This window comes from Dasypus novemcinctus, chromosome 3 (assembly GCF_030445035.2).
Source record: "Dasypus novemcinctus isolate mDasNov1 chromosome 3, mDasNov1.1.hap2, whole genome shotgun sequence".
Classification (NCBI taxonomy): Eukaryota; Metazoa; Chordata; class Mammalia; order Cingulata; family Dasypodidae; genus Dasypus; species Dasypus novemcinctus.
In genome coordinates this window covers 186,611,121-186,637,531 of record NC_080675.1, presented here as the reverse complement: position 1 = coordinate 186,637,531, position 26,411 = coordinate 186,611,121, and the positions used below count along the sequence as shown (strand labels likewise).

The following is a 26,411-nucleotide window of genomic DNA, read 5'->3' as shown; positions in this document are numbered from 1 at the left end:
GTGCAGGGTTCACGGAGGACAACCCAGTGGAGCAGAAGCTGCAGGGTCCACCAACGTGTGTTGCTCTTTGACACGACTCTCACGCTGAAATCACCACCTGCAGCACATGAAGAGAATGCCTATAGTGTTCTTTATCACTGCAATATTCACAACAGGAAACAGTGGAAACTCCCCAGATACTTGATGAGCCAGGCAATCGCATCTGTGCCACTGAGAGAGGAGAGGGATTGCCGGGGTTCCCACTGAAGTTAAACGGCAAGGTGCAGTGGGCTGTGGAGCAGGTGGGGATTCGTACAAAATACGGGGAGGGAAGAATATGCACAGGCAGGGTGCAGAAAAAATGGTGAAAATGGTTATCTCCTGGGGACTGGGGTGGTGCAGGGAAGGCCTGAAGCTCCCGCAGGTGCGGGGAAGGCCTGAAGCTCCTGTGGGTGCAGGGAAGGCCGTGAAGCTCCTGCAGGTGCGGGGAAGGCCTGAAGCTCCTGCGGGTGCGGGGAAGGCTTGAAGCTCCTGCAGGTGCGGGGAAGGCCTGAAGCCCCCGCGGGTGCGGGGAAGACCTGAAGCTCCCGCGGGTGCGGGGAAGGCCTGAAGCTCCTGCGGGTGCGGGGAAGGCTTGAAGCTCCCGCGGGTGCAGGGATCCCGGTGAAGCTCCCGCAGGTGCAGGGAAGGCCTGAAGCTCCTGCGGGTGCGGGGAAGGCCGTGAAGCTCCTGTGGGTGCAGGGAAGGCCTGAAGCTCCCGCGGGTGCAGGGAAGGCCGTGAAGCTCCTGCGGGTGCAGGGAAGGCTTGAAGCTCCTGCGGGTGCAGGGAAGGCTGTGATGCTCCCGCGGGTGCAGGGAAGGCCTGAAGCTCCTGTGGGTGCAGGGAAGGCCGTGAAGCTCCTGTGGGTGCAGGGAAGGCCGTGAAGCTCCTGTGGGTGCAGGGAAGGCTGTGAAGCTCCCGCGAGTGCAGGGAAGGCCGTGAAGCTCCTGCGGGTGCAGGGAAGGCCTGAAGCTCCCGCGGGTGCGGGGAAGACCTGAAGCTCCTGCGGGTGCAGGGAAGGCCTGAAGCTCCTGCGGGTGCAGGGAAGGCCGTGAAGCTCCTGCGGGTGCAGGGAAGGCCTGAAGCTCCTGCGGGTGCAGGGAAGGCCGTGAAGCTCCTGCGGGTGCAGGGAAGGCTTGAAGCTCCTGCGGGTGCAGGGAAGGCCTGAAGCTCCTGCGGGTGCAGGGAAGGCCGTGAAGCTCCTGCGGGTGCAGGGAAGGCCTGAAGCTCCTGCGGGTGCAGGGAAGGCCGTGAAGCTCCTGCGGGTGCAGGGAAGGCCTGAAGCTCCCGTGGGTGCAGGGAAGGCCGTGAAGCTCCTGTGGGTGCAGGGAAGGCCTGAAGCTCCCGCGGGTGCAGGGATCGCGGTGAAGATCCTGCAGCTGCGGGGAAGGCCTGAAGCTCCTGCGGGTGCAGGGATCGCGGTGAAGATCCTGCAGCTGCGGGGAAGGCCTGAAGCTCCCGCGTGTGCGGGGAAACGCCATGAAGCTCCTGCGGGTGCAGGGAAGGCCGTGAAGCTCCTGCGGGGGCAGGGATCACCATGAAGCTCCTGCGGGTGCAGGGAAGGCCTGAAGCTCCTGCAGCTGCACCTGACGCAGGTCGGGCCATCCAAAAGGAAGGTGCCCAGATGGAACTAGCACTCAGGAACCTCATCAGGGAAAGGTCTGAAGGGTGATGGGGAGAGGGACCAGGCGCAGGCCTGAGGATGGAACGCCACGAGGCCATCTGATGCGTGTGATAGGCGGGAGGGAAGGAGGGAGCGGGAAGTAGGCGGACGCCGGGGCTGATGGTCGCCCCTGAGGAAGCTTCGGGCAGGCGGTGGGGGCCCCTCGGCAAGGGCTGCTCCCGGGAGCCCCACGGCAGCAGGAGGCGCCCCCTCTGCCGCCCCCCAGCCTGCCCCTGACCGCAGGGGGGATGCCAGTGTGAGCGCTGCGCGGATTCGAAGGTGAGGCGCCGGCCTCCCTCCTCAGGGGAATGACACAGCCCCGCGGCAATCTTGGGCTTCGCATGGCAGGCTTGCTCCTAGATCTTGGTGCAGGATTCTGGAACTACTTTGCACACATTTAAGCAATGAGCAAACAAGTGGATACAGCGATCTCGTTACCCCAGACTTGCGGGAGCAGCCAGCTGCGCTCTGCCTCCTCCTCCAGCGCTGAGGCTGTAAACGGGGCTTCAACGTTGCGCTAAACCTTCAAGTCAAAGATACTGTTTCTAGGTGGGGTTAAGTGGGGGCAGCCTTTTAAGAAAGGCTGTGAAACAGAGCACTTGCTAGGGAACCGACTCATGTGAGGAGGAAGAAAAAGACAGAATGTGTCTTTAAAAAGAGTACATGAAAAACAAGATTATTACTTGACCAGTTAAGGAAATAGAACCAGAGGCTCACAGGAACTTAACCCTGTACTTCCCCTAGGGGCAATGTTCAGCATTCACTAATGAAGTTTCCACAGGGACTTTACAGAACATCACTACTGTGAATAGCAAAAAACAACTGAATATTGATAATTTGGGAGCCAGGGTTTCCATTATGGGGAAAAGTAAATATGGGACAGAGAAAGGAATTTAAGGGCCTTGTAGTAACTGACTGGATTGGACATAAGAGTATGAACATCTACGGGTAAGGCCACATTGGGAAAATAGGAATAGAACTACATTGGGAGGTGGGAATTGCAGGCGCCTTCAGATAGATAAATGACTTAAGGCAGCCTCCAAGGAGAGTGCCAATAAATAACTTAGGACAGCCTGTAAGGAGATTGCCAATAAATAACTTAGGACGGCCTGTAAGGAGAGTGCCAATAAATAATATGGGACTGCTTACAAGAAGAAGCCTTTCAAAAAGAAAAAACATAGATACATTATCTTCAGCTAACCGCAGTGTTCCGCTTCTGTGCCTGCTTGCTTGCTCGCTTATTAGTAAACGCCCCCCTTCCTAAAAAGATATAAAACCACCCCTTCCCTGAATCTCGGGGCTGCTCTCTCCTCTGCAGAGGATGAGACAGTCGCCGCCCAGCTAATAATGCTCTCAGTTGGAACTATATTCAAAGCCTGAGTCTGGTCAATATTGCTGATCTGTAACAAACCTATAGGTGATGGATAATTCCAGGTATAGAATAGAGAATTGGGTGAATGTGAGTACAACTTTTAGATGGAGCCATGTTAAAAGGTAGTGAGTACCAGATTAAATGCATTCCCAGTGGCTAAATTTGGGGCAATTTATTCAACACTTCAAATAGTCACAGTAACGTGTTAAAGCAGTATTGAAAGCCTGTGAATCCATAGTAATGGGGGGGAAAAACAGGAGGAAAGAGGGGAAATGAGACAGCTATTTTTTTGCAGAAAAATGCAGGCTAGTAGAGCTAGAAGGAATGAGAAAGTACAAAATCACCGTCTAATAACCACTGCATTCATTTTTTTTCTTTTTACATGTTCATACTGTATTTACTGAAACTGATTATAGATATTGAGACAATAGCTTTCAAACAAGGTAACATTTGGGTTTACATTGTGGTTTATATTTTAGACTAGACAATTTTCTAAAGTTTTAGTTATCTTATGTTTTACATTATGATTTACATGTTAGCCTATCAGCCCCTACACATTTTTGGTGTAATTTAACATGTCTTATATCCATCCTTGCATACTCTTGTGAACACTTCTATTGCCCACACAGTTACATCGATTCCATCTATTCAATACCTCTTTCCCCTCCCCTCAGGGCCCACAGTGACAGTCAATCTTCATTGCTTGAAGGGCCATGTTCAGAGATACTTGCAACAGTGCTGAGGGCTTGACATGCTCAACTGCCCTAATGCACTGGGAGCCACCATTTCCCTAGAGATACAGTTCCCTCTATTTGAGAACATCAGTCCTCCCCAGGATGTGAGCCTACCTTCACTCTCATTATATGGTCTCTGTCCAATGATATAATCCAGTATGGCAAAATGAGCACTCACACACTCCCAAGAAGCCTGTCCTGCATCAGATTATCCCCTTTAAGCATCTTCAACAGGTAACCTTCCTTATTATATTTTTGAAAAAGTTTTCTCAGCATTATACTCTCAGCCAAATACCTGACAATCTCCTATGATCGTATGTGCATCCGTTTTCTATTACCGAATAACAGATGATCACAAACATCACAGTTTGAAACAACACCCATTTAGGAGCTAGTGGCTCTGAAGGCCAAAGTCCTTGCAAGCTCAACTGAGTCCAAAAGGCTGAAATCAGAAATCCCCTGCCCGGGCATTTACGTGCAGGCTCTGGTGTGAAACCTGCTTCCAAGAGCATTCTGGTTGTTGACAGAATTCAACTCTTAAGTTCAGGTCACTGCACAGGGCTTGAAATTGGCACCAGTCCTTGAGGGACATTTTGTGAAAATCTACCACAGGGTATAATTTAAATACAGTGACGTGTAGGGGTCTTAAATACACAACTGCTTTCATTTTGGCAAATGTACAAATGTCTTATCTCAATTAAGATACAGAATCTGTCCATAATCTCAGAAAGTCCAGGATTCTCCTTTCCAGGCAATCAAAACCAAAATCTAAAGATTCAAATCCATGCAAGTATATTTGTTCAATCTATAGACTTGAGAAAATATATCTATCTACATGGAATCTATAGAAGCACTTGAGAATTAAAATCTTAATAATAGGAAGTTTTCTAATACAGTAGCACAGCTTATCTTTCCATTTATTTAGGACTTCTTTTATTTTCCTTTTCGTGTTTTATGGCTTTTACTGCAAAGGTCTTGCATATCTTTTATTAAAGCTATTCCTAAGTCCTTTATTTCTTTTCTTGATGATATTATAACTGGGCTGTTTTTCTTGTAATTTTATTTTCTATGGTTTATTGCTAGTATACATAAATACAATTGATTCATGTACTTTGACCTTGCTAAATTCACTAATTAGTTCCTTGCAAATCTTTTCCAGATTCTTTAGGATTTTATATACACAATCATTTAGTTACAAATAAAATAGTTCTAACTCTTCCTTTCTGATCTTTAAGCCTTTTATTTTATTTTTGCCTTTTTATTGGTGCGGATCAGCAGTAAAATATTGAATAAAAAGAATACACACAGGTATCCTTCTTTGTTGCTGACCTTGGTAGAAAACATCGAACTTGTCACCATAAACTATAATATAAGCTGTAGATATTTTGTTAATGAACCTCATCAGGATAAGGGTATCCTTTCTATTTCTAGTTTGCTGAGAGTTTTCATTGTAAATGATTGCTAAATACTGCCAAATGGTCCTTCTGAATCCACTGAAAGGATTGTTTATTTTCTCCTTTATTCTCCCAGTATGGTAAATTGATTGATTTTAATTGGGAAGGGTTCCCTCCACCTCTATTTTCTGAGCTTCTGTAGAATTGATATTATTTCTTCCTTAAATATCTGATAGAATTCACTGTTGAAGCCATTGAGGCCTAGAGTTTCCTTGTGGGAAAGTTTTCAATTATTACTCTTATATGTTAATTGATATAAGGTCACTCAAGTTCTCTATTTATTTTGGGGTCAGTTTTGATAATTAAGGTTTTTCAAGGAACTCATTTCATCTACAATGTCAAATTTTTTGGAACAAAATTTTTCATACCGTTTGTTATGCTTTTAATATCTGTAGGTTCTGCAGGGATATCCATTCATTTCTGATATTTGTAATTGGTGTCTTTTAATTTTTATCACTTAGGCTTTAGTTTTATCAATTTTATTGATCTTTGTTAATTTCACTGATTCTGTATGTTTTTTTGGATATTTTTATTACATTGATTTTTACTTTATTTCTTCTACGTAATGTTAAATTTGCTTTTCACATTCTAAATTTTAAAGTTGGCATTTGCACCATTTATTTTAGACCTATCTTCTTACCTAATATAATAATTTAGGGTTCTAAACTTTTCTCTAAGTTCTGCTTTTGCTACATTCCATAATTTTTCATATGTTGTATTCTAATTCACATACAGATACATTGTTTTCATTTTTCCCTTGATGTTTATTATTTGTCTCATGGCTTCTTTTACAAGTATATTGTTTAAGAGTCACGTATTTTGGAAGGGGGCTCCTGGTTATCTTATTGTTATTAATTTCCATTTTATATTCCATTGTCTTCAGAGGGCAATGCTAGTATGACTTCATTTTTTAAAATTTATTGAGATTTGTTTTATGACCCAGGATATGGGCCATCCTTATGATTGTGCCACGAGCATGTCAAGAGAACATACATACTGCAGTGCTGGAGGACTGTCCCATCCTCTGATCAGGCAGAGACAGCGCCGAGCGTCACTCACAACCTCTGTCTTCAATGATTGGGTTTAGTCGCTTTATCAATTTATTCACAAATATTAAGATGGAATTGTCTATGTCTTTTAATTTCGTATATTTTACTTCCCTTTTGGAAGCTCTGATACTAGGCACATACACAGTTATGATTGGTGTGTATTCCTAATTGACCCTCTGATTATTATGAAATTTCCCCTCTCCCCTCTGAAATTGTCTTTGTCTTGAAGTTAATTTTCTCTTTTAACAGAGCCACTTTGGACCTCTTATGACTTCTAGTATATCGTTTTCTGTCCATTTACTTCAGTTTTCTATACCTTTATAATTGAAATGCATCTACTTTGCACTACATGTAGTTGGGTCTTGCATCGTTAACCACATAGTGTTTAGTCAATGTTAACATAATCATTAATTGTTTTATATTTACCCCTCTGATTTTCTGTTTCTCCTGTCATATCTTTAAAAAATGATTATTTGCATATTTTTAGAGGTTTGTGTTAATTTTTCTGTTTGTTTTCCACATTACTTACCATTGTTTTTAGCATTTGCTCCAGTTATTTTAAAAAATGCATCTCTAACTGTTCTCAATACATTCAAAGTAATATTGTATCTCTTCAGGTAAAATGTTCTATAGTTTTTATATGCTTTACTTATAGTCTAATTCCCAATATAATTCATGTTTTTGCTTTAATTAAGCATGCTATAAAGAAATCAAGAGGGAGGAAGGAAATAAATAAAATAAAAATTACTATTTTGCATTGTTCCAGTATGTACCATTTCCATGATCCTGATTCATCTCTGAGGAACTGATTTCATATCTGGTATCATCTCCATTTGTCATTTCTTATAATTGTGAGTCTGATGGTTATAATCTGCTATTCCTTTATCCAAATCAGCTTTAGTTTGTCTCACTTAGAACTATATTTTTTTCTGACTGGGGAATTCTGGGTTGACAGGTTTGTTTTTAATTCCACCACTTTAAAGAGCTCTTGCCCTGTTTTCCTGCTTCCACTCAGTGATTTTCAATCTGTAGTGTGTTGTTTTCCTCAGCTTTTGAGAATAGCTGCTACTGACCCCAGCCACCTGCAGGAGGAAGAGAGAGAGGAAGGGAAGTGCTCAAAGTCCCGGAGAAGCCCTCGAAGCCCCGGATACTCACAGCAGGAGCATCTGCTTCTCAGAGACCATCGCAGGTCAAGTCACTGGAAGCCCCGGACACTGACAGCGGGAGCATCTGCTTCTCAGAGACAATCATAGGTCAAGTCACTGGAAGCCCCGGACACTGACAGCGGGAGCATCTGCTTCTCAGAGACAATCATAGGTCAAGTCACTGGAAGCCCCGGACACTCACAGCAGGAGCATCTGCTCCTCAGGGACCATCGCAGGTCAAGTCACTGGAAGCCCCGGATACTCACAGCGGGAGCATCTGCTTCTCAGAGACCATCGCAGGTCAAGTCACTGGAAGCCCCGGATACTCACAGCGGGAGCATCTGCTTCTCAGAGACCATCGCAGGTCAGGTCACTGGAAGCCCCGGATACTCACAGCGGGAGCATCTGCTTCTCAGAGACCATCGCAGGTCAGGTCACTGGAAGCCCCGGATACTCACAGCGGGAGCATCTGCTTCTCAGGGACCATTGCAGGTCAAGTCACTGGAAGCCCCGGATACTCACAGCGGGAGCATCTGCTTCTCAGAGGCCATCGCAGGTCAGGTCACTGGAAGCCCCGGACACTCACAGCGGGAGCATCTGCTTCTCAGAGGCCATCGCAGGTCAAGTCACTGGAAGCCCCGGATACTCACAGCGGGAGCATCTTCTTCTCAGGGACCATCGCAGGTCAAGTCACTGGAAGCCCCGGATACTCACAGCGGGAGCATCTGCTTCTCAGGGACCATCGCAGGTCAAGTCACTGGAAGCCCCGGATACTCACAGCGGGAGCATCTGCTTCTGAGAGACCATCGCAGGTCAAGTCACTGGAAGCCCCGGATACTCACAGTGGGAGCATCTGCTTCTCAGGGACCATCGCAGGTCAAGTCACTGGAAGCCCCGGATACTCACAGCGGGAGCATCTGCTTCTCAGGGACCATCGCAGGTCAGGTCACTGGAAGGAGCAAGATAGAAGATCTATGAACTTTTTGTCAAAACTGAGATCCGATTCCTCGTGGCAAAAGGGGGATTGAGTGACAGTTTCCATAATGGATCCTGAGACCTCATTTGAGACCCCATTTGGTTTCCAGGAGCTGAAAGAGATGATTAATATGAATCTATTTTTTAAACTCTGTGCTCACATAATCGGATACCTATAAAGTATAAAAGTTTAAAAATCAGTATGATGGTGTCCTTCCTCCTGTAAAGAAAGGGACACAATTAAAGTAAATAAAGGTAAACAAACAAAAAATAAAGATGGCTAAAAAAACCTCCCACAGACTTGAACATTTCATAAATAATCACTATGTGAGTAAAACTTATTAAAAGCTAAATCATAATAGAAAGTTTAAAATTCACGGATTACAGCTGCGGTTAGAGATATGTTTATCCATATACACATTGTTTTAGAATGTTTTGGAATGTTGAGCTGGGTATAAGCCACATCTTTAGAAACCAGAGACGGTGTATATATAAAGAAACGTTAATGAAAGTGAGATGAGACTTAGCGAGCTGCACCCCAGCCTCCAGGGCTAGCGAGTCCCCACGGGATTAAGATGCTCTGCGCCCATTTATCCAGTGGAGGGAAACGTGTGCCTGGATGGACAAAATTATCATCTGGAATATTTACAATCTTTTACATATCACAGCCATCATTCAAATAAAAATTATTAGGCAAGCCAAGAGAAACAATCAGATGCCCTAAAACCAGAAGGAAAACTGCACATATATTAGAATCGCAACCATGGGGATCCAGATATTGGTGTTAGTTAAAGAACTTTGAGGGAATCATGATTAGCAGGTTTTAAAAACAGGACAACTTTAACAAAGCATGGATAAAAAGGTGAGTAATGATGGAATTTACAAATAGAATGGGAAAATCCTATTTGTGAAAATAGAAATTCAGTAGTAGGATTTTACTGAAGATTTAACAAAACATAAATAATAGCAAACACTGGATGAAAAGTCAATAGGACAATCCCCAACACCAGTCATAAGGAGAACAAAACACCGGGATGAAACAGAACGGAGAAGCGGGATCCACGAAACCCAGGGAGCTAGATGTCTGGAGACGCAGAAGGGAGCAACAGAGGAAAGAAGAAAGCTGGCATTGAGGAGATATTAACAGAGAACGAAGGAAATGGCCCCACACCTGACAACACAGGCCTCTGGAAGCACCGCAGCCCAGCTCACGCAGCAGGCCTTTCAAGCGCTCGGCAGCTGGTGTGCTTCCAGAGGCTGGCGCTGTCAGCTCTAGCCACGTGCTTGTGTCCCTGTGGCCGAGCCTTGGACACACAGACACCGGAAGCATCCCCTGGACTGAGGGTTGGAGAAGGTACGTAGGTGCCACGCGCTACTTCCCTGGTTGAGCACAGCACCCAGACTGAGTGGGTTTCTGATTTCAGTACTGTAGTGTCAGGAATTATTAGCTCAGGTGGCCAAACTAATACCTGCTCAGACGTCTCAGGAAGGAAGACGGTGTGCACAGACAGCTTCCACGTGGCTTCCGCGCAATCAGCTCAGCCATCACTGGCCTCCACGCAGACCACACCTTACAACATGGCTGACCCGGCGTTCCACGAAGGAGGGAGGAGTTGGCAACAACAGTCAACTGCGCACACGGACTGTAACTCCAAAGACTACCTTGGTGGCAAGCAATTGGTATCTAAAACTAGCGCTTTAGTTGCTGTTTTCTAACAAAAAAAAATTTTATATATATATATATATAAAGTTTTCATTTCCTCATTGGGTCGAGAGTTGTGATGAGAGCATCATTGCTTAAAGCATTCTATTTGGTAAGGGTATGTCTGTAACTGCTCTTTTTAAATTCATTTCAAGTGTCATTGCTTTGTGTTTGAAGAATTTCACCTGTGTTATTTCTACTTTTTGGATTTTACTGCTGATTTAACTTTATTTTAATATAGGGTCACTTTTGTAAATATTCCATGAACTTTTAAAAGGAAGGTGTATTTTGTTGGCAACATATAGACTTTGAAATACAGACAAAACTAAATTTTGAATTATTTAAATTCACTCTAATTTATTTTTAAGTCTACTTGAATGATTGAACTGAATTCTCTTAAAACAATTTTAAGTTTACATTTTCTTATATTTTGTTACTTTTTGCTTTATGAATTTTAATCATGTTAATTTTGTTATTTTATATTTTCTATAACCTAAAACTTGAAATAGTGTTGCAAGACTAATACAAAGATTGCCCATGGACTCTTTACCCAGATTTATCAATTGTTTACATTCTCTCATTTTATTTTCTATCTACACACACACATTTTATTTTTTTCTGAGGAATTTGAGAATAAGTTGACACTTCAATGTATTTTTCGAAGACAAAGAATTTCTCTTACATAATTACAGTACAATTATAAAAATCAGCGATGTCTATATTTATACAATATCTGCCTGATCCTCAGTCCCTAGTGACATTAAATCAATTGTCACAGTAAAGTGTTTACACCTGTAATTTTTCCAGTTCAGGATCCAATCCAGGACCATTTACTGCAGCCAACCAGCATGTTTATTTAATTGGAGCAGGTTTTCATCCTTTGTCTTTCTTTTTTTTTTAAAAAAAAAGATTTATTTATTTATTTATTTTTCTCCCCTTCCCCCCCCACCCCAGTTGTCTGTTCTCTGTGTCTATTTGCTGTGTGTTCTTCTTTGTCCGCTTCGGTTGTTGTCAGCGGCACCGGGAATCTGTGTCTCTTTGTTGTTGTGTCATCTTGTTGTGTCACCTCTCCGTGTGTGCGGCACCATTCCTGGGCAGGCTGAACTTTCTTTTGCGCTGGGCAGCTCTCCTTGTGGGGTGCACTCCTTGTGCGTGGGGCTCCCCTACGTGGGGGACACCCCTGCGTGGCAGGGCACTCCTTGCACCCATCAGCACTATGCGTGGGCCAGCTCCACACGGGTCAAGGAGGCCCGGGGTTTGAACCATGGACCTCCCATGTGGTAGGCGGACATCCTATCCATTGGGCCAAGTCTGCTTCCCCCTTTGTCTTTCTTGACCTTGAAATTTTTGAGAAGCACACTACAGTTGTTACATATTGATTTTATATTGGCTTGGGTTTGTCTGGTTTCTCCTCATTAGAGTCAGGTCATGCACTGTGGGAGTCATAATTCTAAGAGTCTTCAACATTCTTCCCAGTGATTCAGCCAAATGCTGATCTGGGTGCTCCTGTGAAGGGGTTTAGCAAATGCAACTCGAGCCCAAATCAGCGGGCTTAAGAATGGAGCTAGTCCCGGCTGGGCTGGAGGGGGCTGAGCGCTTCCTGGCGGAGGAGGTGGGAGCACGGCAGGCGTCCACACAAGGGAGAGCACTCAGGCCGGCCTTTGGAGACCGAGGGAGCACGTGGCACACAGTGGGGGCGGCTTCCAGGTCTGAGAGCAGCGACAGCAGATGGGACCTCAGTCTTAAGTGTGGAAGTGGGGTGTCCCCACAGCCTCCAGGCAGAAGCACAGCTGGGCTAGGCTGGAAACTCAGAGCCACAGAACTGTGAGCTAACTGTCAGTGTCCTTTTAAGCAGCTAAGTTTGTGGTCATTTGTTCTGCAGCACTAGAAAATCAATACATGCTTCGCTGGCAGAAATAAAACAGAACGACTCTGCCTTTCTCAGGGCACCATATCGAGAGGCACGTTGTGTTGGTTTGAACAATCACTGGTGATGTAATCTTTGTTCACTTGATTAGGGTGGTGTCAGCCCAATCTTCCACTGTTACTATTTCCTTTTTTAATTAGTAATTGATTTGTGGGGAGATCCTTTGAGGCCATATCCTGATCCTCAGCAAAATTTTCTTTCTTCAATTTTGTTGCAAATGTTGATATTCTATCTCCATAATTTTTCTACATTTTAATTGGCATTCTACTACAAGAGAGTGCTTTCCTTTTTCCCTTGTTGTTGTTAACTTATTTTGGTATTGACGTAGGAACAATTTTTTTTTTCTATAGCTAATACTCAGTTCTTCTAATTCAAGTTGGTGCCCAAATTCTCCCAGATTTAGCCAGTAAGGGCCCCTCCCCTTTTTTTTTTAAAGATTTATTTATTTCTCTTCCCTTCCCCCCCCCCCACCCCAGTTGTCTGTTCTCTGTGTCTATTAGCTGTGTCTTCTTTGTCCATTTCTGTTGTTGTCAGCAGCACGGGAATCTGTGTTTCTTTTTTGTTGCGTCATCTTGTTGTGTCAGCTCTCCATGTGTGCGGCGCCATTCCTGGGCAGGCTACACTTTCTTTTGCGCTGGGCAGCTCTCCTTACGGGGTGCACTCCTTGCACGTGGGGCACCCCTGTGTGGCACGGCACTCCTTGCGCACATCAGCACTGCGCATGGGCCAGCTCACCACACGGGTCAAGGAGGCCCGGGGTTTGAACCGTGGACCTCCCATGTGGTAGACGGATGCCCTAACCCCTGGACCAAGTCCACGGCCGTAAGGACCCCTTGATACTGTTTACTGTTCCCTCTGACAAGTCTCCATCATTCACTGAGTACCTTCTTATTTTCTGGCACAACAAGATGCTTCAGACTTACTTGTATTTTCCTGCCCCAGCTCCAGAACCAGCCATTTCTCCAAGGACCCCTTATTTCTTTTGGTGGAGAATGGTGTTTAGAGACTAAAGTCTGGGTGGCAGTGTTCTCAGTGCTACTGGGGTGCCACTGCTTGTTGACCCATTCAATAGAAAATCTAAGACATCTGTGGTGTCACAAGTTTGTGTTGATGCCTCCAAAGCTGACCCAGCCCCAGGGGTTGTTTCTTTCTCAACTTTCTAAATTCTACATTTTTATATCTTTTCTAACTTGCATGACTGATATATTTCCTCATTTACTCAGTACTATATTACCCACCTGACAGTTTCAGAATTGGTATACACATGCCTAAGAAAATCAAATCTACCAAAAAGCCTCAAGGCTTATTGATAATTTCCTTTTTCAGAATCGGGGCATATAGACAAAGAGCTGTGTTCTTAAGGTTAGATTTGTTCCTCTTTTTCCCTTCAGTGTGGGTTCCCACACTGAGGGTCATTTGTTGGGTTCATTTGTTTCTAGAAGCCCTTGGCTTAAGATTTCCCCCAACTTTGTTGACTTAATTTTCCTGATTTAAGAAAGAGCAAGCCACTGTGCATTCACAAGCTGCAAGGGGGTGTTGAATTAAATCAACATTTCAAAGAAAGCCATACTAGAAGTATATACAAGAAAATTCATCTATGTGCCTGACAGGTTTATAGCAATAACCATTCTTTACATGAAGCTACACTTCTGTTCAAACACACAGACACAAGTAAACACCGCAGGCACTCATACACGCCAGGAAGTCAGCCATTAGATTGCTTTCTGTTACATCTGCAGCTAAGCGAAATTCTATCTGCATATTTGTCCAGAGACCTGAATAACTAGTATTTACAGATTGCACAACACTCTTTCTGCACAATGATTCATTAGCAAATGTGCTTTCATGAGTTTTGGGTTTTTTTTTCAATTTTGTGGCTGTTTCTATAGATAGCTTTCTTTGAATTCTCATTAGAATAATACAGGCATCTGCTTTGGATTCACATTTGCAAAGTCCTAATGCCATAATCATTTGACTGCAGTGAGTAAATTTTCACAGTGGGAAAATTCAAGAAACTGTGAATATTCATTGCACCTGCAGACAAATTTACAGTGCATATATTGAAAGGGCAATTACACTTATAAGCAGTAAATTGCATAGAAAATTGCTAATTTACCCTGCTGAAACATATGTTTGGGCGTGAAAATGTTGTATATTAAAAATCCAGGGAAGAACATGAATTTTCATTTTTTGAATCCAATGTAGCTTTCTTTGAAAAATGAATGGCTTTTTGGCAATATCTTTTTTCTTTCTGATAGGTGCTATGCTGCAGTGGCTACATATCTGTAGAAAGGTTATGTAGTTTAGAGCTTTTGCTAGAAAGCATGATTTTCTCACCTTTAAGCATTTTAGTTTTGCCAGCAGTATGATGTTGAACTCAGTGGTCACTCACCGGCCCGTGGGTTTCCACGTCCGGCTTCCTGCCGTGGCCTCCACCACATGTCACACCTCCCGCAGGAACGCGCTGACACACGCTGACTGCCAGCCTAGAGTACTGTCCCCGAGGGCGCTGCCCAGGCTCGGCTGCGATGCAGGTTCACAGTGGAAGGCAAAGCACGTTCCACCAGAATTCTAACAGTGAACCAGGTGGGAATGCCGTGGTGGGAGGTCAAGAGCTGTGATTTCGTCCTGCAGTGGGAACAAGGGGTCTCCTCGAGGCGGCGGTTACAAAGCTGTCGCCATGGTGACGCCAGCCCAGCAGGGTGAGCTGGAGGCCGTTTTCTAGGGTCGGGAGCTGCAGCTGCTGGAGCCTAACGCTGCCCCGTGGGGAGTGGTCCCGAGGGCAGGAAAGGTGATGGCTCCAGGACCAGGTGGAGATCCCCGGCCCCGGTCCACCAGCCCAGGAACCCCCAGCTCGCTGCCTTCACGCTTTCTCTGTAGAACAGAGTGCGGCCTTGGTCCACTCTGAGGTCAGCCCCATCACCCGCTCTGCCCCCTCGCCTGAGCGCCTGTGCTGCTAGGACCAGAGGGGTGGCCTGCAGGGACCACCTGCCGTCAGGGGCCTGGGGCTCTGAGCCGCCTTGGGTGGAGCCGACCCCGGGGAGGGAGGGGGCCTCGAGCTCAGTCACTGGCATCCACGTCGTGGCACCTGGGAGGGAGAGGCCTCGAGCTCGGTCACTGGCGTCCACGTCGTGGCACCTAAGAGGGAGAGGCCTCGAGCTCGGTCACTGGCGTCCACGTCGTGGCACCTGGGAGGGAGAGGCCTCGAGCTCGGTCACTGGCGTCCATGTCGTGGCACCTGGGAGGGAGGGGCCTCGAGCTCGGTCACTGGCGTCCACGTCGTGGCACCTGGGAGGGAGGGGCCTCGAGCTCGGTCACTGGCGTCCACGTCGTGGCACCTGGGAGGGAGAGGCCTCGAGCTCGGTCACTGGCGTCCACGTCGTGGCACCTGGGAGGGAGGGGCCTCGAGCTCGGTCACTGGCGTCCACGTCGTGGCACCTGGGAGGGAGAGGCCTCGAGCTCGGTCACTGGCGTCCACGTCGTGGCACCTGGGAGGGAGAGGCCTCGAGCTCGGTCACTGGCGTCCACGTCGTGGCACCTGGGAGGGAGAGGCCTCGAGCTCGGTCACTGGCGTCCACGTCGTGGCACCTGGGAGGGAGAGGCCTCGAGCTCGGTCACTGGCATCCACGTCGTGGCACCGGTGAAAACTCAGCACTGAGCGCAGGCACATTATCAAACCTGAGGTGTTTGTGGGAACCCCGAATTTGAAATGGGCTGGTCAGAGGTGAGCCACGGGGGCCCTCCCACTGACTCTATAGTTGGACCCTAACTCCACACCTGTAAGGTGATGGTGATGGTTCTATAATAATAACAACAACAACAGTAAAAATAACCTCCAAGGGGAAGCAGCTGTGGCTCAAGCAGCTGGGCACCCGCCTGCCACGTGGGAGGTCCCAGGATTGGTTCTGGTGCCTCCTAAAAAAAAAGAGGAGGAGGAAGAAGACAGACACAGCGAGCAGCCAGCTCAAACAATGAGGGGGCGGAAATAAATAAATTAAATATTTTTAAAATAATCATAACCTCTGAGGGTTGGGGTGCTGATGGACTGAGCCCACAGCTGGAGACGATTCTGGCCAACGACGGCATCAAGCCTGGGGTCCCCAGGAGAGTTACGGTCTGTGAACAGGCCATCCCCTCGCCAAACTGCAGAAAAGTATTGTTCTCTCTCTCTCTAGTGTGTGTGTGTATATATGGTAGTCTAAATATCATACAATTCTGGGAGGAATTTGATTTTTCCCGTATTAGTAGAATGTGCTGTTTTCCCCCACTAACTTCTAAGGTCATTTTCATTGTTTAGTATTTAGGACTTCAACTTCTACACATGAGAAGAATTCACTTGAATCCTACTTTTGTCATTTTTCTCTTTTATGCTCTTACTTTTATTTCATATTCGTTGCCTCTCGTTCTTACTGTTGACTTTCTGTTTGAATTTGCTTCGTTCTGGGCTTCGCTGGCTGTCAGCTGTTAGCTGGGAAACGCCCTGTGGGTGTAGGACCTGCCGCATCCCAGGGCATCCCAGAAGGCAAGTCAGGACCACTTCACACGGGGCTTTTGTACTGGACGTCTAAGGAGTACGAGCAAAACGATTTCCCGTGTCTAAGTAATATGCCTCAGACACTGCAGAAATTCCACCCTTCCAGAAGCAGTTATTACTCATGAGTCTAATCGCAGCGTTTTCACTGATGGTATCTGGAGAGCCAGCCTAATCTAACCTTCAAGACTCCACCCCCAGCCTTCTTTAAGCAACGAAGCCCCCGCCTCAGCCATGTGGCCAGCAGAACTGCGCTAGCGGAACCCTGTCGCACAGCAGTTTTCAGGGAACTGCAGCGTGGGGGTCTCCTGCTCCCCAGAGCAGAGGCTGGACTTCCCTGGGGTCTGCACCGTGAGCAGAGCCCACCTGGCGGCCACCTGCCGCCTTGCACCAACCCGGACCCCCTGCCAGCCAGCGAGGTGCAGGCTTGGGGGCCCCCCTGGCCAGGCTGGGAGGGTCCGCTACAGCCACCACCAACAATGCACGGTCTGTTTACCTTTGCAGGTAAGCGCCGCCCCACCCTGAAGCGTGGACTCCGTGTTCTCCCAGGAAAGAAAGCGAAGATGAAACTGATATATAGCAAGATATCGTTAAAGCCTTCCGAGGCGCTGCCCACGGGGCCCCAGGAGCACCCGGCTGAGTGTCCCCGCAGAGGTAACTGATGAACGCGCAGGTCCACCCGCCTGGGCCTCTGCAGGACAAGAGGGGCTGGAGAAGCCTCCACCAACATGGACGTGAAGGAAACAGAGACCCACGGAGAAGAGCGCTGGAGATCCGTGCCGGCTCCTGCCGGTTGGGACCCCCACCCCACTGGGCCCCCTAAGACTCTGAGTCACGTGGATACAGCAGAGCCTGGCTTCCCCTGCGTGGACGAGCCCTGGCCCCCCAGGGGGGTCGAGCCACATCCAGCCCGGGTGGAGCGGGCGTGCAGGGGAGACCATGGGGCTGCGGGCCGGGAAGCGCACTCGCTGCGGGCAGCACCGGCAGGAAGGCGGGCTCCCTGGGGACGACCTACACGGGCAGAAAAGCCCCACGGAGAGAGGGAAAACGGCCAGGCCCGGCGGGCGCCAGAGGGCAGGAATGGCTGGAGGTGCTGAGCGAGGCGGAAGGCCAGCCAGGAGCCCGGGAGCAGCGAAGGAGGGGAGTCCCCCGGAAGTGGGGCCCCTGCACGTAAAGTCCCACAAGCTGCACCTCGTTTCCAGGGTGAGGAACTGGAGCCCAGACCTGGGAACACCCGCCGCCAAACAGGTGCCCGAGACCTGCCCTCCCAGCCAGCCAGCGCCGCTCCAACCCGCGGACCAGAGTGCCTTGTCCGACCTGTGCTCCCGGAGCTCAGCCCGTCCCAGCAGTGCCTTCCTGTGCGCCCACCCACCCACAGGAAATGCCCTTCCCCTCCCTACCCCCGCCACAAGCCTCAGGAAAGACAGGCCGGGTTCGCCAGCGCATCTGCCCTGCGTCGGGATCCGCGTGGAGTTAGAGCGGAGCCAGCGGCCGTTACGTGCACCTGCGCCCGGCCGCCCCGCCGCCAGCCCCCATGGCCCTGAGACTGCGGAGCGGCTGCTGACTGGGGGCTCTGGGGCATCCCCTAAGTGACGAGGTGTCCCCGAGCTTGACGCCGTCTCCCCGGACCCTGAGCCTGGCCGAGGCCTGGTCATCTCACCAGTGCTCAGGCCACAGGCTCAGCGGCCGGCGCTCCTAGTCTACAGCCACAGAGGGGACCAGAGCTGGGGTCAACCCAGCAGCCACCCCCACCTCCCACACCCCTCGGTCAGGAGAGGCGTGGAGTCCCTTCATCAGGGGACACCCGGGCACCCTTATAGCCCCTCATCAGGGCACACCTGGGCACCCCATCTAACCCCTTGGTCAGGGGACACATGGGGTCCCTCCTAACCCCTCGGTACCCTGATGCCTGGACGCCCCCCCTGCTCTCTACCTGCACGCCCTCCTGCTCTGTACCTGGATGTCCCCCCTGCTCTCTACCTGGACGCCCTCCTGATTATATCTGGACACCCCTCCTGCTCTCTACCTGGATGTCCCCCTGCTCTCTACCTGGATGCCTTCCTGCTCTCTACCTGGATGTCCCCCACCCCCCGCTCTCTACCTGCACACCCTCCTGCTCTGTATCTCCTAGTCCCCAGGTTTGTGCTGGCACAGCCAGGCCCGCCCATGACGGTTTCCTCTGAGAGCTTAGCTGAGCACCAATGGGACACTGAGCCTACACATGGCCACAGCGTGGCGAGGCTCCCTGCTGCTTGTCATTTGATCATCTGTATGTTTGTTCCAATGGGCAACTGCACAAGAGCACTGTGTGCCTGAGGAAACAGAAGATGCTTTCAATTCTGGCAGAATTTCAGATTATTATGTTCGCTGGCCTTACCCAGGTCAGCTAACAGGAAGGTGAGAGTGGTCAACCACCACACCAGGGAGCAAAGAGTCTATAGCTGCAAGCAGGAGAATCCCATCCATCAGCCATGTGGGATCTAAGCCCCCTATCAATTTAGAGGTGGAGAGGACATTGCCATCCCAGGATCTTCAGGATGGAGGAATACAATATGGATTAGAGTGGATTCACTGGTGTTCTACTATAGAACTATTGTGACTCTAGCAGTGGAAGAAACTGTATCATTGACATGAAGACAGTGGCCACGGGAGTTGCTGAGGGCAGGGAGAGCGAAGAAGACATGTGATGTGGGGGCATTTTCAGGACTTGGAGTTGTCCTGAAGGATGTTGCAGGGATAGATTCAGGACATCATATATCCTGCCATAACGCACGAATGGACTGGGAGAGAGAATGAACTACAATGTAAACTGTGGTCCATGCGGTGAGGCAGTGCTCCAGAATGTTTCACCAAAGTCAGTGAATGTACCACGATGATGAAAGACGTTGCCGATGAGGGAGGAGTGGGGTGTGGGGAGTGGGGTGTATGGGAACTTCTTATATTTTTTAATGTGACATTTTGTGATCCATGTATCTTTTAAAAAAAGATAATTTTTAAAAATCTGCTTATATAGTCTATGGACCTGATAAGAAAAAATAAAAACAATATAAACTGCCCATTCTCAAGTATTTGTTATTTTGAAATTTGTCTGTGTTGCTCGGCCTCTCCCCAGAGTTGTCCTTTTGACACATCCTCCTCCGTGGCCATGAAACATGGAAGCCTGCCCAGGGGTTTCCGTGCTGCTTCTGCCAGTCTAGCCGTGAGATGCGATTCCAGGGAAGTCGGGGGATTGGGCAGGACGCGTTTCTCTCCTGCTGCCAGCGGGGCCTCCGGGTGTGTTGAGACCCGTCGCGCAAACTCAGAAGCGACCAGGACAAAGGCCTCGTCGACCACGAGGCCAGCTGCCATCTGCACTCGCTTCCCGGTGGGCCTACGACGGGCAGCTTGAAGCAGTGGACGTTTGCCGTCTCGCAGTCCCCGAGGCCGCAGGCCCGGGTGGGGGGTCAGCAGGGCCATGCTCTCGCAGGGTCTCCAGGGAAGACGGGCCAACCTGGCTCCAGCCTCGTGGCAGCTGGCCTTCCTACACCCTGACTGGGGGCGTCACCCCCTTCTCTGCCTCCACCTGCACGTGGCATCTTCCCTGCATCCGTCTGTCCTGCGCCCAGACTCCCTCTTCTTAGGACAGTCATACTGGATCAGAGTCCACCTAATCCCCCTGCACGAGCCCCGACTTCAAGTCCCTGTCCCCAGGCAGGGCGGCGCCCAGGCTGGGAGCAGCCCTTGACTGCCCTGGGACCCTCAGGGCTCTCAGGAGAGGCTTGGTCAGCTCAGTCACCGCCGTTGAGTCACTCATGAGCCGCGTGGAGCCTGCCCCAAGCACCCTGAAAAGCCACCGCTTAACTGCAGGCAGACCCCAGGGGGAGGGCCAGGCTCGCCTGGTGGTGAACGCACCCACGGGTTTAAGCTACACGCCAGCCTGCCAGAGCAGGGGTCATAAAGCGACTGAGAGCATTCAGCGGGCCGCAAGTGCCTTAAGATGCAAACTAAAAGCCGTAGGTGGTAACCTCACGTTTATTGCCATCACGTTCCTCTACCGTCCAGTTCATGTTTGCGGCAAAACCGATGGCACTGTTTTGCCTGAAGAGGCTTATTCTCAGGTAAATCATGAACAAAACATCAGGTCACCTTCACGGGGTGAGCCTCTCCAAGTTGTAGCTCGGATTATTTCTAATTATTCTCATACAAATGACTTACATGGTTGTTACAGGACCAGAAAAATAAATGGAAGGCACCGCATAGGGCAGCTCTCCCTGGTTTCCCTGTGGAGTTGACGAGCCAACGGAGGAGGAGGATGAGATCAGAGACTGCCCAGGATGGGCGGCCCCACATGCCACACGGGCCGTGGGATCGAGCTGCCGCCCCTCAGTGCCACAGTCAGGAGGGGCTTTGCGTGTCCGGCGAAGGCAGGCTTCAAACAAGCTTAGTGGATGCTGCGGTTTTGGTAGATGCTGAGGAGGCTGAAATGGATTCTTGTCCATGTGTCTAGCCCAGACTTCACCTATGGACTAATTGTGCAAGACGTGAAATAAGGAGGTAATGAAAGTTTACAAACTCAGTGCTTTGTGGTTTACAGCTATGAAATACGTTCACTGCATTTTTTCAGAGCTTCAACTTAACATTTTTAAAAAGAAACCAAAGGGCAATTGCTATACTATGGCATTGCCAACAGAAAACAGTGATGAGTCCGTGCTAAAGCGTACACAGGAGGCTGCTCTGCACGGTGGTGTGAGAGGGCAAATGGCCGCGTGCGCTAATCCCACCCCGTGACCTTCAGGGTCGCTGGGAAAATGGTTCCGCGGCCTTTGAAAGCTTTGGGTTAAGGCATTAAATCTTGCTTAGGCTGTCAGTAATAAACAATAACAAGGGCAAAACTAGTATGTGTTTATTCTACAGCAATTTAAACCAAGGAGCGTCAACCCGTTTCATTTCCTCATGAAGCTGTACGGCGCGGTTGCGGGGGGCCTGCGCCTTTGCGGGTGGCAGCCGTCTTGGCTGTGCCTTGGCCTCTGGTCATGCTCCTTTCTAGGCAGCTAATCTGTTGCTCCTCCATCCGCTGAGCTTTTTATATGTTCATTACATTTTTCTCTAAGACTTCTTATAAATATTTTTCATGCTTGGGCATCTTAGTAGTAATTTGCTCGATCCTCCCAGTTTTTCCCCGTCTTTCATTTTTGAAATATGGAAGTATTTATGCCATCTTCTGAGTCTCATCACGTCTGCATGTGAGCCGCCTCCTCCTCTCTCCTTCGAGCCGCCTCCTTCTGGGACTTCATCCCTCAGCTGAGAATCTGGACTAGCCAGGTTCCTTGCTGCTCTGTGTTTGACTCTTCCCTCTGGGTCCCCATTTTCCCTTGGTCACTTTCCTCTCAAGTTCTCTTACTCTCCAGTGTGCTCAGGACATGAGGAAAACAGCATTTTTAGGTTCACCTGAGCTAGCTTCAGTGGTAGCGTCAGCCCCAGCTCCAGCAGACTCTGCTGCTGTAAACGGAGGCATCGCCTCGTTTGATGGTCAAATAAACATTTATTTTGAGGATTCTGTACCATGTTAAAAATTTCTCAGATCAAATCTTATTATTAAGGAAAGCCTAATTGTAGTACCATATATTTTGAAGTACTTCCCCTTTAAGAATTGCATTTTAAAAGTAAGGCATAATGCTATTTTTGTTCTCTGAATCGAGTGAACTTTTCCAACTTCAGTTGCTCGAGATGGTTTGCCAGCGCCGTCCTCAGGGTGGCAGATGTGCTGGTCTGCAGCTCTGTGGTGCCCACTCGGGGGGACCCACACACCACAGGCTCACTGACCCGGGGCCCCAGGGCTTCCTGCCAGGACGTGGCCGTGTCCCCGGGCATGGCCTGAGCCGGACGTGCTGGCAAACGGGCACCCTGGGGACGCAGCTGGACGCGGCCTCAGAGTGGGCGTCACTGGACATCTGGACTCTCTCTGCACCCAGTTCCTCATATGGGGGGCAGCCTCACCCACCTGCCAGCCCTCTAGGGGTGAAGGCACGGGGCCCTGCACAGGCACAAGTCGAAAAGTGATGACCCCGTGGGTGCCGTCCAGCTCGAACGTCCAGCTCTCAGGCACAGGGGTCTAAAAGCACAGAATTGGGCAGGGGTTTTCCTTTAAATTTTTATTTAAAAATTCCCAAAATTTCCCCCACCCAACAATACTTCTCCATTCTCCTTCCCCCCTCATCTGGTAACCTCTAATCTACTTTCCGGTCTCTACAAATTTGCTATTTCCAGATATTTCATGTAAGTGAGACCATACAGTACTTGTCCTTTTGTATCCATTTATTTCACTCAATGTGTGTCTCTGGGGTTTGTCCTCATTGCAGCATGAACAGGACCTCGTTCTCTTCACGGCCGAGTCGTATCCCGAGTGTGCAGACGGCTCCGTCTTCCCGTCACCTGTGGACAACTTGGCTGCTTCCTCCCATACTGCTGAGACCAGCACTGCTGAACCCTGTGCTCGGGTCTGAGCCCTGCTCTCAGTTCTGTGTAAATACCTAAGAGTGGAAGAGCCAGATCGTGTAATTCAGCATTTAACTTTTGAGAAACCTCTGTGTTGCTTTCCCCAGAGGCCGCACCACTGTATACCCATCAGCAGCGCACGAGGGCCCGCGTCCTCTCGTCCTCGCCAGCACGTGGCATTTTCAGTGTTTTTAATGGTGTTACCTCGCTGTAGTTTTGATTGGCAGAATCAGGAGGGTTTGGAGTGGATGCCATTCTTTGTTCATCGTCTCCAGCTGCCTCCTTTCTCAGCAGAGGGAGTGGATGCTCACAAAAATCCAGGGGCCGAGACCACCAGGCTCAGGCAGGTGCCCGGGTGCCTTCTCTGCGGGAACCCCAGACCCACACAGCCAGGGCTAGAGCGAGCAACGCACGGACCCCAGGCCCACGCAGGCGCCCTCTCTGAGGGAACCCCAGACCCACACAGCCTGGGCAGAACGAGCAACACAGGGACCCCAGGCCTGAGCAGGCACCTTCTCTGTGGGGACCCCAAACCTGCACAGGCGCCTTCTCTGTGGGGACCCCAGACCAGCTCAGGCACCCTCCCTGTGGGGATCCCGGGCCCACTCAGGCGCCCCCTCTGCGGGGACCCCGGGCCGCGCAGCCTGGGTTAGAGCCAGCAATGCGAGCTCATTCTCTCCCTCTCCCAGAAATACCTACCTGCTCAGGAGGCAGAGCGGCGGGCGCGCCCTCGTGCCCCACGGCGCGGTCCTCCAGGTTCTTCCCCGTGAGATTTAATGATGCCAGTAAGTACCCACGACATCCCGGCAAGTGAGAGCCTCCTGGAATTGACGTCGGGCTGCCGGTTTCACGTGCCAACTTCTCGAGGAGCGACGGCTCAGCCATCGTTCAAGAAGCCGCTTGGGCGCCGCAGGGTCTCCGTGCGTGGTACCAGGACCGCCGCGGGCAGCTCCACGACGCCTTCCAGAAGCTCCTCGGGCTTCACCTTCCAGATTCTGGATCACACAGGCGAACCATAGCAGAAAAGCGATTAAAACTGGGCTAAATGTTTCCCTTACTTCAGAAGGCAAAACTGTCAGCCAAAGAAAGCGGTTTAGGGTTTTATAAAGAGGTACCGGCGAGACTCGCCTCCGCCGAGGAGACACCGTCACGCACTGTTCATCTCCCAGGACGGCCTCAGGGCCCTGCCGGCGCTGCGCACGTGGGAGTGAACGGTGAACGGAGGAGGCAGGGCGCCTTCCCGGGCTCCTCACCCTCGGGTGCGGGAGAGGGCGCACAGGCACGCAGCAGAACGCAGCTGTGGTGCGCAGGGCGCCGTGGGGCCCCGGTGGGCCGGCGCTCAGGGCGCGGGGTCAGTATGTGACTCCGAGGGGTCTGAGGACGGGGACACGCTGTCCTGGCGCGCCGGGGCCAGAGGCTGCGCTCGTGCCGAGAGGGAACCTGGCACGTGTGTGTCGGGTCCGGGACACGCGTGTGCTGGAGGGGTGGCGGGGGCATATGCGTCAGAGCAGGCGGCTGCGCTGCCGTGACAAGCACGCCCCAGCCCCGCGGCTGAGGGCGACTGGTGACGCATTGACCACAGCTGCATCACACGAGCGTCCGCGGAGGGCGCAGGGCCACGCCGTGTGGACTCTGGCACGCTCGACCCTGCCCCACCTCCAGCGCGGCGCCTGCCGCCCGCGGCCACCCGAGTCCCGGGGAAGGGGCTGTGGGTCTCCCGCAGGTACCAGGTGGGACAGCAGACCTGGTATCATACTACAAACGGCCAAAGCACTGCAGGGGATAGTGAACGGCGCCTGCCCTTCGAATCCGAGTGAACTTTCTAGAATCGAGGCGTGACCCTGGGCGAATGCATTCCCTTTGTTTGTCACTTGATTCAGGGTCCTTCTGCAGAGTTGAAGCACCTCAGACATCACTGCTCTCCACACAGGAAGTGGAACCCGAAACCCCGGCTGGCGACACTGGCACAGGGCCACGCCGGCACGGCGAGATGCGCTCCCCGAAGGGACGCGTGGCGTTACAGGGAAACTGGCCTCGCACCAGCCCGGAGGGAACAGAAAAGGAATCGGAGCGTGAACCTGGGCACGGGGTGATCGTGAGAAAGAGGGGGGCAGCCCAGAGCCAAGCGCCCACTGTCCAGCTGACAGGAGACCGTCCAGCCAGAGCTTTGTACTTCTAATGAGGCGAAGAAATAAGTGGAAACTTAACAAACTATCAAGTGTGCTGTGAGGCAAAGTTAATTAGGCCCAAATGTGTAAAAATAAAGCAAGTAAAACTAAGAGCAGAAATAGCGAACGCCTCCAATCGTGCTGAGCTACCAGGCCACCAGAACCGCCAGGAACGGGGGCTTGAGTCAACCTGGTCATCAAAGGAGCGCGGCCGGCAGGAGCAGCCCCTGGGAGGTACCTCTGCTGTCCAGGTCGGGTTTACCTTTTCTCTCTTAATTTAGCCCCTCACTGTTCCTTCCAAGTCGAAGCTTCCAGCTGTGCTGTCGGCTTGTTCCTCACACTCAAGAACTGGCCAAAGCAGCCCCTGCTTAGCCGCAGTCCAGCGGAGGACGGTGAGCTCAGCGCACCCAGCGGGAAAACAAACAAATGAACGGAAAGCTGGAGCCACAGGGCGGGCAGGGGCCATGTCCTGAAGGAGGCGGTGAGGGTTGGGATGCGGCAGGAGGAGGAGAGCGGGGGCAGCAGCTGGCCGGCGCTCAGGACAACGGCCGCAGCCCGCTCAGGCCACGCAAACTCTGCAGGACTGCCTGGTCGCTGCCTCCCTGCTGGTCCACGGAAGCCTGACGTGGCTCTCCCGGGAGGGCAAACCCACTCCCAAGCCAGGGACAGACGACCTTATCCCGCTCGCCCCCAAGGCTATTTCTGGCTCCAGGTCCTCCTCCCCCTTTGTAAATGCCTCTCATTGTGCTCCTTGTGAAAATGAGGGCATTTCCCTAAAATGCCTCCACGGCTGGTGACGTCACCACCATCCCAGTGACATCACGGCTGAGGTGAGGAGCCCCCGCTTCTCTAGACAGGGGGCTCAGGGTGGGGAGGCGCAGGCGTGAGAGGACACACAGTGGCTCGAAGGACAACTGCGGAGCCGAGGCGGATGGCGCAGGTCTCCTTTATTGAGGAAGTACAAGCAGTTTTATAGAGTATGAAGATAGGGGATTGGTGGAGGTGATTGGGTTCTGATAGGCTAGATTAGCTGTTGTTACCTTATAAGGGCGTAGAAGCAGAACTCGTCTACTAGGCTGGTCAGTAGTTACTAGGGAGAGCGTAAATTTGAGAGGGCTGAGCTGGATAGCTCGCTGAGAGGTGGAAGAGAGCAGGCGTGTCTTTACGAGGTAGGAGGCCCTGAGATTGGCCCAGACGG

At 50.4% G+C, this 26,411-nt stretch overlaps 1 long non-coding RNA gene across 2 annotated transcripts; it reads right to left on the bottom strand.

Annotated features, from left to right (window-relative positions):
• Positions 1 to 20,505: 20,505 nt before the first annotated feature.
• Positions 20,506 to 26,141, bottom strand: LOC131276149 (uncharacterized). 2 transcript variants are annotated; one of them, XR_009183627.1, is made up of 3 exons: positions 25,476 to 26,141; positions 23,745 to 24,040; positions 20,506 to 21,076 (listed from the first exon to the last, which is right to left on the bottom strand). It is a non-coding gene; the product is annotated as an uncharacterized lncRNA (long non-coding RNA). The 2 variants fall into 2 exon arrangements; XR_009183626.1 differs by lacking the exon at positions 20,506 to 21,076 and adding an exon at positions 23,351 to 23,409.
• Between the last annotated feature and the right edge of the window lie 270 nt (positions 26,142 to 26,411).